The 16,663-nt window shown below is 41.7% G+C and overlaps 1 protein-coding gene across 3 annotated transcripts in view; it reads left to right on the forward strand.

The window, feature by feature from the left end:
- AFG1L (AFG1 like ATPase) overlaps positions 1-16,663 on the forward strand; it is a 238,672-nt gene that overhangs the window by 79,193 nt on the left and 142,816 nt on the right. The window lies entirely within an intron of this gene.

The following is a 16,663-nucleotide window of genomic DNA, read 5'->3' on the forward strand; positions in this document are numbered from 1 at the left end:
CCTTCCCCTCTAGTAGTCCCCCGCGTCTATCATTCCCATCTTTATGTCCATGAGTACCCGATGTCTAGCTCCCACTCATAAGTGAGAACATGTGGTATATGGTTTTTTTGTTCCTGCATTAATTCATTTAGGCTAATGGCCTCGAGCTGCATCCATGTTGCTGCAAAAGACATGATTTCGTTCTTTTTATGGCTGTGTAGTACTCCTTGGTGTATATGTACCACATTTTCCTCATCCAGTCATCATTAATGGGCACCTGGGTTGATGCTATGACTTTGCTATTGTGAATAGTGCTGTGATGAATGTGCAAATGCATGTCTTTTGGTAGAATGATTTGTTTTCTTTTGGATAGACACCCAGTAATGGGATTGCTGGGTCAAATGGTAGTTCTGAGATTTTTTTTTTTTTTTTTTTTTGAGATGGAGTCTAGCTTTGTTACTCAGGCTGGAATGCAGTGACATGATCTTGGCTCTGCCTCCCAGGTTCAAGTGATTCTCCTGCATCAGCCTCTCGAGTAGCTGGGACTACAGGCATGCGCCACCATGCCCGACTAATTTTTGTAGTTTTAGTAGAGATGGGGTTTCACCATATTGGCCAGACTGGTCTCGAACTCCTGACCTCAAGTGATCCACTTGCCTCGGCCTCCCAAAGTGGTGGGATTACAGGCGTGAGCCACTGCGCCTGGCCGGTAGTTCTGTTTTAAGTTCTTTGAGATGTCTCCAAACTGCTTTCCACAGTGGCTGAACTAATTTACATTCCCACCAATGGTGTGTAAGCATTCCCTTTTCTCCACAGCCTCACTAGCATCTGTTATTTTTTACTTTTTAATACAAGCCATTCTGACTGGTGTGAGATGGTATCTCATTGTGGTTTTCATTTGTGTTTCTCTCGTGATTGGTGATGTGGATTTTTTTTTATATGCTTGTTGGCCACTGTGTGTCTTCTTTTGAGAAGTGTCTGTTCATTTCTTTTGCCCATGTTTTAATGGAGTTATTTGTTTTTTGCTTGTTCAGTTGTTTAATTTGCTTATAGATTCTGGATATTAGACCTTTGTCAGATGCATAGCTTGCAAATATTTTATCCCTTTCTGTAGGTTGTCTCTTTACTCTGTGGATAGTTGCTTTTACTGTGCAGAAGTTCTTCAGTTTAATTAGGCCTCACTTACAAATTTTTGTTTTTGTTGCAATTGTTTTTGAGGACTTAGTAATAAATTGTTTCCCAAGACTGATATTCAGAATGGTGTTCCCTAGATTTTCATCTAGGATTCTTATAGTTTGAAGTCTTACGTTTAAATCTTTGATTCATCTTGAGTTAATTTTTGCATATGGTGAAAGGTCCAGTTTCATTCTTCAGCATATGGCTAGCCAGCTATCCCAGCATCATTTATTGAATAGGGAGTCCTTTCCCCATTGCTTATTTTTGTCAACTTTGTTGAATATCAAATGGCTGTAGGTGTATAGCTTTATTTCTGTGTTCCTTATTTCATTCCATTGGTCTATATGTCTGTTTTGGTACCAGTACCATGCTATTTTGGTTACCATAGCCTTATAGTATAGTTTGAAGTTGGTTAATGTGATGCCTTTGGCTTTGTTCCTTTTGTTTAGGGTTGCTTTGGTTATTTTGGCTCCTTTTTGGTTCCATATGAATTTTAGAATAGTTTTTTCCAAATCTGTGAAAAATGACATTGGTAGTTTGATAGGAATAGCATTGAATTCATAGATTGCTTTGGGCAGTATGGCCATTTTAATGACATAGATTCTTCCAATCCATGAGCCTGGAATATTTCTCCATTTCTTTGTGTCGTGTATGTCTTTTAGCAGTGTTTTGTAGTTCTCCTTGTAGAGATCTTTCTCCTCCTTGGTTAGATGTATTCGTAGGCATTTTTTGTGTGTATGGCTATTACAAATGGGATTGCATTCTTGATTTGGCTCTCACTTTGAATGTTATTGGTGTATAGAAATGCTACTGATTTTTATATATTGATTTTGGTATCCTGAAACTTTCCTGAAGTTATTTATTAGTTCTAGGAGACTTTTGATGGAGTCTTTAGAGTTTTCAAGGTATAGAATCATACTGTCTGTGAAGAAAAATAGTTTGATTTCTCCTTTTCCAATTTGGATTCCTTTTATTTCTTCCTCTTGCCTGATTGCTCTGGCTAGCACTTACAGTACATGAATAGGAGTCATGAGAGTGGACATCCTTTCTTATTCCAGTTCTCAAAGGGAATGCTTCCAGTTTTTGCCCATTTAGTATGATGTTGGCTGTGTTTATGTCATAGATGGCTCTTATTATTTTTTAGGTGTGTTCCTGCGGTGTCTAGTTTCTTGAGGGTTTTTATCATGAAAGGATGTTGGATTTTATTTAAAACTTTTTCTGCATCTATTGAGATGATTCTATGGTTTTTGTTTTTAATTCTGTTTATGTGGTGAATCACATTTATTGATTTGTGTATGTTGAACCAACCCTGCATCCCAGGACTGAGGCCTACTTGACTATCATGAATTAACTTTTTTTGGTGTGTTGTTGAATTCAGTTTTCTAGTATTTTTTGAGGATTTTGGTATCTGTGCCCATCAGGGATATCAGCCTTTTTATTGTCTCTTTGCCAGGTTTTGGTACTAGGGTGATACTGGCTTTGTAGAATGAGTTAGGGAGGAGTCTCTCCTCAGTTTTTTGAAATAGTTTCAGTAGAATTGGTACCGGCTCTTCTTTGTATGTCTGGTAGAATTTGGCTGTGAATCCATTTCTGGTCTAGGGCTTTTTTGGATTAGTAGGTTTTTAATTATTGATTCAATTTTGGAACTTGATATTGGTCTGTTTGGTGTTTCGATTTCTTTCTGATTCAATCTTGGGAGATTGTATGTTTCCAGGAATTAATCCATTTCCTCTAGATTTTCTAGTTTGTGTGCATAGAGGTGTTCATATTAGTCTCTGAGGATCTTTTGTATTTCTGTGGGATTGGTTGGAATGTCACCTTTGTCATTTATGATTGTGCTTATTTGGATTTTCTCTCTCTTTTTCTTTTTTAATCTAGCCAGCAGTCTATAGATCTTGTTTATCCTTTCAAAGAACCAACTTTTGGTTTCGCTGATTCTTTGTGTGGATTTTTGAGTCTCAATTTTGTTCAGTTATGCTCTGATTTTAGTTATTTCTTTTCTTCTGCTAGCTTTGGGGTTAGTTTGTTTTTGTTTTTTCTAGTTCTTCTAGGTGTGATGTTGGATTGTTGGTTAGTATCTCTGGGATACGGCTTTTGCTATATCGCAGAGATTTTGGGATATTGTGTCTTTGTTTTTTATTTATTTCAAAGAATCTTTTGATTTCAGCCTTGATTTTATTGTTTACCCCAAAGTCATTCAGGAGCAAGTTGTTTAATTTCCATGTAATTGTGTGGTTTTGAGAGATCTTCTTGGTATTGATTTCTATTTTTATTCTACTGTGGTCCAAGAGTATGGTTGATATGATTTTGATTTTTAAAAAATTTATCAAGACTTGCTTTATGATTGAGCATGTGGTTAATCTTGGGGTATGTTCTGTGTGCAGATGAGAAGAATGTATATTTGTGGTCGATATATAGAGTATTCTGTACATATCTGTTAGTCCAGTTGGTCAGCTGTTAAGTCCAGAATGTCTTTGTTAATTTTCTGCCTTGATGATCTAATCCTGTCAGTGGGGCGTTGAAGTCCCCTACTATTATTGTGTGGCTATCTAAGTCTTTTTGTAAGTTTATAGGTACTTGTTTTATGAATCTGGATGCTCCGATGTTGGATACATATATATTTAGGATAGTTAACTTTTATTGAATATAACCCTTTATCATTATGTAATGCCCTTCTTTGTATGTTTTTGCCATTGTTGGTTTAAAGTCTATTTAATCTGATAATAAGATTTTTTTGGTCTTTTTTTCTGCCTTTTTTTTTGGTTTTCTTTTTGCATGGTAGATCTTTCTCCACCCCTTTACTTGGAGCGTATGGGTGTCATTACATGTGAGATGGGTCTCTTGAAGACAACAGATGGATGGGTCTTGTTTCTTTATCCAACTTGCCACTCTTTGCCTTGTAAGTGGGACATTTAGACCATTTACATTCAAGGTTAATATTGATACGTGAAGTTTTGATCCTATTGTGAAGTTGTTAGCTGTTTGCTTTGTAGTTTCTATTGTTTTTTTCTTTATAGGGTCTGTGGGCTATGTACTTAAGTGTGTTTTTGTGGTAGCAGGTATCATTCTTTTGTTTCCATATTTAGGACTCCCTTAGGGATCTATTGTAAGGCTGCTCTAGTGGTAACACATTCTTTTGGCACTTGCTTGTCTGGAAAAGATTTTATTTCTTCTTTGCTATGAAACTTAATTTGGCAGAATATGAAATTCTTGGTTGGAGTTTCTTTTCTTTAAGAATGCTGATAATTGGCTCCCAATCTCTCCTGGTTTGCAAGGTTTCTGCTGACAGGTCCACTGTTAGCCTGATGGGGTTCCTTTTGTACATGATCTGCCCCTTTTCTCTAGCTGCCTTTAAGATTTTTTCTTTAACACTGACCTTGGACAGTATGGTGACTATATATGTCTTGGTGATGTTCATTTTGTATATAGTATCTTGCAGGTGTTCTCTGGATTTCTTGTATCTGGATGTCTACCTCCCTGGCAAGATAAGGAAAGTTTCCTTTTTTTTTTTTTTTTGACATTTTTCACAAATTTATTTATCCATGTTCTAAGGACTAGGGAAGTTTTCTTGAATTATTGCCTCAAATATATTTTCCAAGTTGTTTGCTTTTTCTCCTTCTCTCTCAGGAATGCCAATAATTTGAAGGTTTGGTTGCATTACATAATCCCACATTTCTCAAATAATTTACTTATTTTACTTATTTTTTAAATTTTTTTATTATTTTATTTTATTTTATTTTATTTATTTATTTATTTATTTTTTAATTGATCATTCTTGGGTGTTTCTCGCAGAGGGGGATTTGGCAGGGTCATAGGACAATAGTGGAGGGAAGGTCAGCAGATAAACAAGTGAACAAAGGTCTCTGGTTTTCCTAGGCAGAGGACCCTGCGGCCTTCCGCAGTGTTTGTGTCCCTGGGTACTTGAGGTTAGGGAGTGGTGATGACTCTTAACGAGCATGCTGCCTTCAAGCATCTGTTTAACAAAGCACATCTTGCACCGCCCTTAATCCAATTAACCCTGAGTGGACACAGCACATGTTTCAGAGAGCACAGGGTTGGGGGTAAGGTCACAGATCAACAGGATCCCAAGGCAGAAGAATTTTTCTTAGTACAGAACAAAATGAAAAGTCTCCCATGTCTACTTCTTTCTACATAGACACGGCAACCATCCGATTTCTCAATCTTTTCCCCACCTTTCCCCCCTTTCTATTCCACAAAACTGCCATTGTCATCATGGCCCGTTCTCAATGAGCTGTTGGGTACACCTCCCAGACGGGGTGGTGGCCAGGCAGAGGGGCTCCTCACTTCCCAGTAGCGGGGGCCGGGCAGAGGTGCCCCTCACCTCCCGGACGGGGCAGCTGTCCGGGCGGGGGGCTGACCCCCCACCTCCCTCCCAGACGGGGCAGCTGGCCGGGCAGAGGGGCTCCTCACTTCCCAGTAGGGGCGGCTGGGCAGAGGCGCCCCTCACCTCCCGGACGGGGCGGCTGGCCGGGCGGGGGGCTGACCCCCCCACCTCCCTCCCGGACGGGGCGGCTGGCCGGGCGGGGGGCTGACCCCCCCACCTCCCTCCCGGACAGGGCAGCTGGCCTGGCGGGGGCTGACCCCCACCTCCCTCCCGGACGGGGTGGCTGCCGGGCGGAGATGCTCCTCACTTCCCAGACGGGGCGGCTGCCAGGCGGAGGGGCTCCTCACTTCTCAGACGGGGTGGTTGCCAGGCGGAGGGTCTCCTCACTTCTCAGACGGGGCGGCTGGTCAGAGACGCTCCTCACCTCCCAGACAGGGTCGCGGCCGGGCAGAGGCGCTCCTCACATCCCAGACGGGGCGCCGGGGCAGAGGCGCTCCCCACATCTCAGACGATGGGCGGCCGGGCAGAGATGCTCCTCACTTCCTAGATGGGATGGCCGCCGGGAAGAGGCGCTCATCACTTCCTAGATGGGATGGCGGCCGGGCAGAGACGCTCCTCACTTTCCAGACTGGGCAGCCATTCAGAGGGGCTCCTCACGTCCCAGACGATGGGCAGCCAGGCAGAGACGCTCCTCACTTCCCAGACGGGGTGGCGGCCGGGCAGAGGCTGCAATCTCGGCACCCTGGGAGGCCAAGGCAGGCGGCTGGGAGGTGGAGGCTGCAGGGAGCTGAGATCACGCCACTGCACTCCAGCCTAGGCACCATTGAGCACCAAGCGAACCAGACTCTGTCTGCAATCCCGGCACTTCGGGAGGCCGAGGCTGGCGGATCACTCGCGGCTAGGAGCTGGAGACCAGCCCAGCCAACACAGCAAAATCCCGTCTCCACCAAAAAAATACGAAAACCAGTCAGGCGTGGCGGCGCGCCGGCAATCGCAGGCACTCGGCAGGCTGAGGCAGGAGAATCAGGCAGGGAGGCTGCAGTGAGCAGAGATGGCAGCAGCACAGTCCAGTCTCGGCTTGGCATCAGAGGGAGACTGTGGAAAGAGAGAGAGAGGGAGACTGTAGGGAGAGGGGGAGGGGGAGGGGGAGGGAGTTATTTTACTCATTTTTAAAAATTCTTCTTTTTTTTTTTGGTCAGATTGGGTTCGTTCAAAAGACCAGTCTTGAAGTCCTGAAATTCTTTCTTCTGCTTGGTCCAGTCCATTTATAAAGCTTTCAATTTTATTTTGAAATTCCTTAAGCGAGTTTTTTAATTCTAGAGGCTCTGATTGATTTCTTTTTGAGATGTTTATCTCTTCATTTCCTGGATTGCTTTAGAAGTTTCTTTGTCTCAATTTTTAACTTTGTCTTGGATCTCCATGAGCTTGTTTGCAAGCCATGCTTTGAAGTTGTCTTTTTGTTTGTTTGTTTGTTTGTTTTTTTGATACAGAGTCTCACTCTGCTGCCCAGGCTGGAGTGCAGTCATGTAATCTGAGTTTACTGCAACCTCCACCTCCCAGGTTCAAGTGATTCTCTGCCTCAGCTTCCTGAGTAGCTGGGATTACAGGCACATGCCCCCACGCCCAGCTAATTTTTGTATTTTTAGTAGAGATGGGGTTTCACCATATTGGCCAGGCTGGTCTCGAACTCCCGACCTCAGGTGATCTGGCCACCTTGGCCTCCCAAAGTGCTGGGATTACAGGCATAAGCCACCACACCCGGCCTATGCTTTGAGTTCCTTATCTGTTATTTCTGAGTTTCTATTTTGGTTAGGGACCATTGCTGGAGATCTAGTGAAATTTTTTGGTGGTGTCACTACCTTCAGCTTTTTCATGGTGCCAGAATTCTTGTGCTGGTTCCTTCTCATCTGGAGACCCTGGCACTTCTGATTTTTGTAATTATTTTCATGCATGTAGGATTTTTTCTTTTTCTTTTTTTCCCTATAATGTTGTTATTATTATTATTATTATTATTATTATTAATTCTTCTTTCCTTTCCCTTTTCCCTGCTTGCCTAGGGGATGTGACTGTAGAGAATGCTTGGTAAGATCTTTTGGCTTTGCTTGAACAGCCGTATGCTGCTGCTGCTGCTCTTCTCCTTCTCCTTCTTTTTTTTTTTTTTTTTTTTTGGAGATAGAGTCTCACTTAGTCACCCAGACTGGAGTGCAGAGTGCAGTGGCCTGATCTTGGCTTACTACAACCTCCTCCTCCCAGGTCCAAGCAATTCTCCTGCCTCAGCCTCCTGAGTAGCTGGGATTGCAGGCACCCACTACCATGCCTGGCTAAGTTTTGTATTTTTAGTAGAGACAGGGTTTCACCTTGTTTGCCATACTGGTCTTGATCTCCTGACCTCAAGTGATCCGTCCACCTTAGCCTCCCAAGGTGCTGGGATTACAGGCATGAGCCACCGCGCCCGGCTGCCCTATGTACTTCTTTCAGCATGTTTTATATTGGGCTGTGGAGTTTGTCTTACAAGCCTGTAGATGGCATGCACAGGTGAGAGCCAGCTACAGCCAGTGTGTTTGGGTATATACTTGATCCTTATTTACTGGCAGAAGCTCTCTGTTGCTCCAGGCGATTAGCTGATTTGTAGAATGCACAGTGGTCTGCACTCCTTGTTCAGCTCTGGTGGTGACAGGGGTTGGGAGGGTGGCAATGGGAGCCATGAAGGACAGAGGCAGACCTGGCAAATCTGCCTGCAGGTCCCCTGATGGTAGGCACAAGCACTAGTGCCAAGAGATAATCCAGTGAGTGACCATGAGGTACCCAAAAGTTTTCCTAGGTGTGGAGCTGGGAAATCTGCTCAGCTCCAAATTCTCTGCATGAGGATGAGGAGATGCCCTAAGCTCCTAATCCAGGAGAGTGGGTGCTCCAGATGCCTGGTGCACTGCCTGGACATGGAGCAGAGAGGGTCTTGCTGCACTATGATCTATACCCAGGAAGCGTGGGGCAGCTTAGGCTGCTGAACCAGATGAGAGGGTGCTCTGAATGCCTGGAGATCTGCCTGGTTGTGAGGCAGAGAGGGCCTCTCCGTACCAGACTCTCTGCACAGGAAGAGTGGGGCAGGTCAAGCTGCTGATCCAGGTGAGTGATGCTCCAGATGCCTGGAGATTTGCCTGGGCATGGAGCAGAGAGGGCCCCCATGCACCAAGATCTCTACACAGGAGGGGTGGGGCAACTTAGGCTGCTGGAACGTGCACACAGGTGGTCTGAATGCCTGGAGATCTTCCTGGGCATGTAACAGAGAGGGACCCCTGCGCCAGGATCTCTGCTCAGGAAGGGTGGGGCAGCTTAGGCTGCTGAACCCGGCAAACAGGTGTTCTAAGTGCCTGGAGATCTGCCTAGGTGTGGAGCAGAGAGAGCCTCGCAGCACCGCAATCTGTGTCCAGGAAGGGTGGGGTGGCTTGGGCTACTGGTTCAGGCAAGTACATATTCCAAATGCCTGGATTTCTGCCTGGGGTTGGAAGAGAGAGGGCCCCGCTGCACCATGATCTCAGGGAAGCAGAGTGGGGCACCCAATAATGGCACACACAGATCAGTTGCAGGTTTCCAAGCTGGCCCTGGCTGCAAGTCTCGCCACCCAGGAGAAACTGCAGCTGTAGCAGCTCTCTTCCATGCCAGGCTTGTGACAGGGGAGAGCACAATTCCAGCACCTACTGCTGAAGCACTTTCCACAGTTCTGGATGTGGAGGCCCCCTATCCAACTCTGGAGCAGGTGTTCCAATCTCTGGCCTGAGACTAAAATGCCCGTACAGCCATGCTGCAGGTCACCAAAGAATGGCCCAGATTAAAAATGGTGTCCTGCTCTCAGTCTCAGATCTGGGAAAATGCCTGCAGCTTTTCCCAGTGTCTTTCCTTCACAGTGTCTCCGATCCTCTCCTCAAGTTAACTCTCGGGCTTGGGAGAAGCAAAATGCTTTCCCTTGGCCTGGGTTGCTTGGATCCCCAGTGGAAAGGTGAGTCACAGAGGAGACTTCTTCCTTTCTCACATACTGGGGCTTCACTCATCTCTATCAGCTGGATGCTATCATGGGGGCTGTTTTCTGGCATTCTCCTCCGTGGGTTCTGGGATGTCCTTTATGATTCTGGTAGATTTCCATTTTCCTCCTTGAATTAAAACTCACAGAGTTTATCTTTATATACTATCTTGCTATTTCCAGGTGTCTGAGGCATGCTGAAAGCTGCTAATCCACCATCTTGGAAAAAAAACCAACCAAAAACACTCATTTTATATTTCATGGGACAATCTGGTTAAGGCTCTTGAACCTGAAATAAAGAGGATCTTGGATCAGATCCATAGGAATAGGAAATTATTTGAAAAGTTTCAGTTAAAATATACGCAGAGAGAGTATGTATTTAATTTCTTATTTTTATAAAGCTTCAAGTAAATTATTCATTCAGCAATTTTGTCATTTAGGTAAATATCTTAATGTCTACATACAAGTAGATACATTTTCACTTTTTTTTTTTTAATCAGAAGAGACCTGGATTATGGTTTTTACTTTTCAAAGATTCTAGTGTGAGGAGCTAGGTGCATTTGCACATGTCTGTCATCCTAGCTACTTGGGAGGCTGAGGCAGGAGAATCGCTTGAGTCCAGGAGTTCAAGGCTACAGTGAGCTACAGTCATGCCTATGAATAGCCACTGACTCTAGCCTGGACAACATAGGAAGACCTTGTCTCTGGAAAAAAAAAAATTATAGTGTCAAGTCATCAGAATAGCTAGAAACAAAAATCCATGATTTGAAATTTCACATACGTGATTCTCACGTTTTAGGTACTGCAATAAAATTTTGTTAATTTCATGACATTCCAATAGGGAAATATAATATGACTGATTTAAGTGGATGAAGACTCTGACAACAAATTAATAATAGACTAGTAGGTTAAATTAGTTAAACATTTGAAATTAAATTAATAGTTCAACTTGAGAAATTTATTCAATCAAAAATAGAAATACATTTTTATGGGGAAATAGACTACATGAATTGAAATGACTATGCTTCTTTGGCAGATTAACACAAGGTGCTAAAAATGTCCCATGCTGACTGACCCTAGAACTGTAAGAGCAGTGAACTTTGGAGTTTCTGGTTTTTATTCACTGTTTTTTTTTTTTTTTTTTTTTGAGATGGAGCTTTGCTCTTGTTGTCCAGGCTGGAGTGCAATGGCACAATCTCGGCTCACTGCAACCTCTGTTGCAGTTAAGCGATTTTCCTGCCTCAGCCTCCCAAGTAGCTGGGATTACAGGCACGCACCACCACACCTGGCTAATTTTGTATTTTTAGTAGAAACGGGGTTTCTCCATGTTGGTCAAGCTGGTCTCGAACTCCCGACCTCAGGTGATCCACCCGCCTTGGCTTCCCAAAGTGCTGGGATTACAGGTGTGAGCCACCGCGCCTGGCTATTCACTGTTTATTATAATGAAAATGCATTAGATAGCATTAGAATGTCAAAATAATACTATTTTTCTTAGATTATCAGGCAATGGCATTATGTGATTCCTACTCAGACCAGCATATTCATACTAAATAAAAGACTGAATATCACTAGAAAGTTGACTAACAGTTATGGGTATGCACGTACACACACATACTAATTTTAATTTATTATTTTAATGCTTCTAGGGGGAAAAAATACAATGTTCATCACCTTAAAGGCCGACAAAGCATTTGGCAAAATTCAACATCATTTCTTCATAGAATCACTTCATAAAATATAAGTAAATGAATAGTTCCTTAATATGAATACCAAATGTATGTATCTTAGTTAAAAAGTCTGAATTATGCTTAGCAGGGAAACTATGGAGGCATTTCTGCCACAGTTATGAACACATCCAGGATGACAATGATTACTTTTTAATATTGAACTAAAGTACAGACAGATTATGACAACAACTAGGTGGGAAGTGAGGGAAACTAGGAAAAAGCCACATATCTTGATTGTAGAGTTGTATCAAAATTAGACCTTGTTTAAGATTATATACACTTGCTTAAGAAAATACCCTAATATGAGAACAACAAAAGATACTGCAGCAATAAATCTAATTCTTAAAAGGTGAAAGAAGCTGAGTGCCGTGGCTTATGCCTTATAATCGCATCACTTTGGGAGGCCAGGTGGGTGGATCACTTGAGTGCAGGAGTTGGAGACCAGCTTGGCCCACATGGTAAAACCCTGTCTCCACTAAAAATACAAAAAAATTTGTGGTGGTGCGCACCTGTAATTCCAGCTACTCAGGAAGCTGAAGCATGAGAATTGTTTGAACCCAGGAGGCGGAGGTTGCAGTGAACTGAGATCAGGCCACTACACTCCAGCCTGGGCAACAGAGCGAGTCTGTCTGAGTACATAAATAAATAAATTAAATTAAATTAAAAAGGTGAAAGAATAACATCCTTTTACAGATGATCTACTAGAGCAAAGAGAAGTATGTTTTAGGAATTTTTTGTCTTATATTATTCAAAAATCAGGAAAACATAGACTCTGCAATACGGATGATCCAAGCTGAGAAAAGACAACAGATTGAGCTGAAAACTGATTTACTGAGATCAGCTGTGATAAAAGAAAGCAAAATGAAATAGAAAGAGATTAAATTAATTAAAATTAAATAAATTAAAATTTTCAGTAGAAGCACTGAACTGTAGACTTAAAACTGAAGAAAGTAAAATCGGTCATGTAGGAAAACTAACATAAGAAGCTCTGCCAGAATACAGAAATAGAATAATAGAATGATGAAGAACGGAAAAAGTCCTTTGGTTATAAATGATAATTTTGTTCCCTTTGCAGGGAGAGTTTACAGATTTTGAGGGGCAGTGTCATCAGTTGTAACACTGGTAATTGGGGACAGATACAGTCAAGCATTTTAGAATTTGAAATATGCCTTCTGCTTTTCAAATTACTTGAAAATCTTTTCTACAAAAGTAGAAAAGATGAAAGATCAAAGAAAAAATATTTCTTAGAGCAAAAGCTAGAAAACAGCAAAAAAATATGAACAAAAAGTGTGAAACAAGATCAGATATTTCACTGACAGGGAATATAAATGGGTTGAGTTCCCTATTAAAAACTAAAACCTCTTCAGTATATGTAAGGCCATAGCCAAATGATCTTTCTGCAGGTAATAATGATAAATTCTGAGCAAAATACTCTACACAACTATGTGAAGGTCCTGGAGAGTAAAAAAAAAAAAAAAAAAGGCTGGCAGATTCTTGAGGAAAGACAACACTTGGAAGAATGTCCAGCCTGGAGAGTTTCCTGTTTTTCATGATACCAGCCTCAGGGCAGGGTGAAGTCAGTGCTGCATTGATACCTGCCATTCGCATAGAAAATCCAGTCTTTCTGGCCTGAAAAACCAGATGACAGAGTTTGCGGTAAGAACTACTGCTGGAAAATGAGAAATGGATCCCAGAGAGAACTAGATTGGTATAGCCTGAGGTTCTGTGTGTAACCCCTGCCCAAATCTCAGACTGACTTCTGAACCATGCATATGCAGGGCAGACTAACAGCTACGCAACTAGGGGTAGGTCCAGAACTGAGATTTGAGTTGCTGCCCAAGAGAAGAGCTTGTAGTTTGAATCCAAGCAAGATAATTGCCTACTAAAGCAAAAATATCAACACTCTTCAGTGAAGAAAATGAAATTCACAGTATAACATTCACGAGGTCCAGGATACAATCCAAAACTGAAAATGAGGAAATTGTGTCCCATTCTGAAGACAAAAAGCAGTTAACAGAGACTATCCCCCAATATGAACTGGATTAGCAGACAACTATTATAAAGCAGCTGGGGAAGCAATTGCTGGGAGAGGGTGAGGTAAAGAAAATATGTTCAGAATGAGTGAAAAGACAAGAAATCTCAGCAGAGAACTGAAATCATAAAAAATTTAAATTCTAGAACTATAAAATATAATATCTTATATAAAAATTCACTTGATGGGCTTAATAGCAGAATGGAGATAACAGAGGAAAGGTTCAAATAACTTAAAATTATCCCATGTAAAGAATAGAAAGAAAATAATTAGAAGAAAAGAAACAGAGCATTAGGAATGTGAGGAACTGTGCAAGCTTCTAACATATTTCCAATTAGAATCCCAGAAGACAAAGAGGAGAGAATGAGGCAGAAAAACTTTTGAAAAAACAGTGACTGAAAAATTTCCAAATCTGAAACACATAAATTTATAGATTCCAGAAACTTTGTGAACTTAAAGCAGAATAAATTAAGCACACTTTAGTAAAACTGCTAAAAACCTAAGGTAAAGAGCAAATCTAGAAAGCAACCAGAGAAAACATGACACATTAAATATAGAGGTTTTGGGAACAGGCCCCCAAAATCTGGCCATAAACTGGCCCAAAACTGGCCATAAACAAAATCTCTGCAGCACTGTGACGCATTTGTGATGGCCATGATGCCCACGCTGAAGGTTGTGGGTGTACTGGAATGAGGGCAAGGAACACCTGGCCCACCCAGGGCGGAAAACCGCTTAAGGCGTTCTTAAACCACAAATGATAGCATGAGCGATTGATGCCTTAAGGACATGTTCCTGCTGCAGATAACTAGCCAGAGCCCATCCCTTTATTTCAGCCCATCCCTTTGTTTCCCATAAGGAATACTTGTAGTTAATCTATAATCCATAGAAAAAATGCTTATCACTGGCTTGCTGTCAATAAATATGTGCGTAAATCTCTGTTCGAGGCTCTCGGCTCTGAAGGCTGTGAGACCCCTGATTTCCCACTCCACACGCTATATTTCTGTATGTGTGTCTTTAATTTCTCTAGAGCTGCTGGGTTAGGGTCTCCACAAGCGAGCTGGTCTCTGCATGGAGGAATGATGATTGGGAACTGATGACTTCTGTTAGAAACTTTGGAGCTCAGAGACAGTGGAACATCTTTAAAATGTTGAGAGGAAGAACCATCAACTTAGAATCTTATTCTAGAACTTCCTGCGAGAATGAAGACAGTAGCTCACACCTGTAATCCCAGTGCTTTGGGAGCCTGAGGCAGGAGGATTGCTTGGGGCTAGGAGTTTAAGACCTACCTGAGCAACATAGTGAGACCCCATCTCTACAAGAAATTTAGAAAAAATTAGCTGGTGTGGTGGCACATGCCTGTAGTGGGAGCTTCTCAGGAGGCTGAGGTTGGGGAATCACTTGAGCCCACAAATTTGAGGCTGCAGTGAGCTATAATTGTGCCACTGCACTCTAGCCTGGGCAACAGAATGAGACTCTGTCTCTCAAATAAATAAATAAATAAAAGAATGAAGGCAAAATAAAGACATTCTAAGATTAAAAAGAAAAATGCCTCTCCTGGGCACGGTGTCTCATGCCTGTAATCTCAACACTTTGGGAGACCAAGGCGGGTGGATCACCTGAGGTCAGGAGTTTGAGACCAGCCTGGCCAACATGGTGAAACCCTGTCTCTACCAAAAATACAAAATTAGCTGGGCATGGTGGCGCATACCTGTAATCCCAGCTATTTGGGGGGCTGGGGCAGGAGAATCGCTTGAACTTGGGAAGCGGAGGTTGCAGTGAGCCAAGATTGTGCCATTGCACTCCAGCTTAGACAACAAGAGTGAAATTCCATCTCAAAAAAAAAGAAAAGAAAAGAAAAGAAAAATACCTAAGAGAATTTATCACCAACAAACTTGTACTACAAGAGATTCCAAAACATGTTCTTCAGGTAGAAGGAAAATGATGGATGGGTACTTCAGTGATGAAGAAGTGAAATATATCAGAAATGAAAATGGTGAATAGTGGGGTAAATATAAACAGTAGTTTTTTTCTCTTAGTTTCTTTAAAATGTAATTGATTGTTTTACATAAAATTATAGTGTTGTCTTATAGAGTTTATAGTGTATGTAGATATGATACATGTGACACCAGTAGCAGAAAGGGGGATATTTAGATGGTTCTATACGAATGCAGTGTTTCTACATTTTTTTGAAGTGATATGATATTCTAAGTAGAGCATGAAAAGCTAAGGATGTATATTGTAATCATAGAACAACAACTAAAATAAAGGCTGATAGATTAAATTAAAAAGGAATTTTAAAATGTATTCAAATAATCCAAAAAATGTAGGCAAAAAGTAAAAGAAGGGACAGAAGGAAAACAAATAATAAAATCATGGACCTAAATATTAAATGTTAATGAACATTCCAATTAAAAGGTAGAGATTATCAGAACAAATTTAAAAAATACCAAGAGATATACTTTAAAAATAAAGACACAGATAGATTGAAAGCAATTGTATGCAAAAAGATATAGCATCCAAACAGTAATGATACGAAGGCTAACATGGATGCATTAGTGCCAGATTAAATAAACTTCAGGAAAAGCTGGGCTTCTCTTTCACAGCAAAGATGGATTCTGAGGTGGATGGGGAGGTCAGCTTCCCAGGGTGGCTTCCCAAGGTGGCGAAGGCTGTGGCCACACCATGGTCTCAGATGCTGAGGCAGGCCTACGTGACTGCCAGTGGGTAGGCCATGGTGAGTGGAGAAAACAGGCAGTTGTCCCCTCTGCATGCCCTGCACATACACCTGGGCTGTGGGCCCCACCAGCGGATGTTTGTGCAGGGCTCAGCCTTTCCCTCGTTGGTTTCTGGCAGCACTAGGCCTGTGTCCCTTGTTCCTGGGCCATAGTGCTGAAGTTTGTCTTCTAGGGATTAGGTTGTAGATAAATCAAGTATTGTATGGTGGCTTGTGGAAGACAGTTTTGATTCTAAGATCAGTTCAACAACCGTTAGCTTCAGCTATAATCATTTATGATATCAAAAAGAAGAAATATTTTCAACATTAAGGAATTGATTACATGATTTTTAAGGTTTTTTTTCTTTCTTGTATCAAGGGACAAGTCATAGATTAAAAAATTTTTGATAGCAAGCCCTATCTAATTTTATAGTTGACAAATGTGTGCTATTATCACAAAGGAGAAGCCAGAGAAAGATGCTACAGACTGCGCCAATTCATTCATACAATTTTTCTGTAGTTCAAAAACCACAATGTCTCACATTGTCTAGCAGCTAGAATTTTTTTTTTTTTTTTTTTTTTTTAGTTTAAGAAAAGCAAAAGACCACAATGAACTTAAATGAACTCTTTAAAGAAATGAGTTGAATAATTCCATCCACTTACACTAACACCCCAT

Source organism: Gorilla gorilla, chromosome 5 (assembly GCF_029281585.2).
Source record: "Gorilla gorilla gorilla isolate KB3781 chromosome 5, NHGRI_mGorGor1-v2.1_pri, whole genome shotgun sequence".
NCBI lineage: Eukaryota > Metazoa > Chordata > Mammalia > Primates > Hominidae > Gorilla > Gorilla gorilla.